The sequence below is a fragment of the Colobus angolensis genome, unplaced genomic scaffold (genome assembly GCF_000951035.1).
Source record: "Colobus angolensis palliatus isolate OR3802 unplaced genomic scaffold, Cang.pa_1.0 Scaffold81, whole genome shotgun sequence".
Taxonomy (NCBI): domain Eukaryota; kingdom Metazoa; phylum Chordata; class Mammalia; order Primates; family Cercopithecidae; genus Colobus; species Colobus angolensis.
This window is the reverse complement of record NW_012121932.1, coordinates 11,524,466-11,524,901: the sequence shown is the minus strand read 5'-3', so window position 1 is coordinate 11,524,901 and position 436 is coordinate 11,524,466.

Here is a 436-nt window from a genome sequence, read left to right as displayed (position 1 = left end):
AGCCACCACAACCGGCACCATTGGCTAGAGTTCTATAGGCTTGATGGGAGTACATGATCTCTACGATCTAGCATCAAATCCAGGGGTATGTTTTGCAGATACTTTTTTAGTGACTGAATAAAATCTTAATTGTAAAGTTGGTCCTACTGTCACTCTTTGATCGTTCTTTGGGCAACAGATTAGAAGATACTATGAATTTTCCTAGGCAAGAGGGTCAGAAAGGGAAAGCAAAGTATTTTGGGGATGAAATGAGGTCTGTGAGGCAGGTCTGGCAGTCCCACAGAGGATTCTACTCCTCACCCCACCCTCAGCAGTCTAGGTGTTGTTTTATTCTTTATGAAACTGCAGCCGGGCGCGGTGGCTCAAGCCTGTAATCCCAGCACTTTGGGAGGCCGAGACGGGCGGATCACGAGGTCGGGAGATCGAGACCATCCTG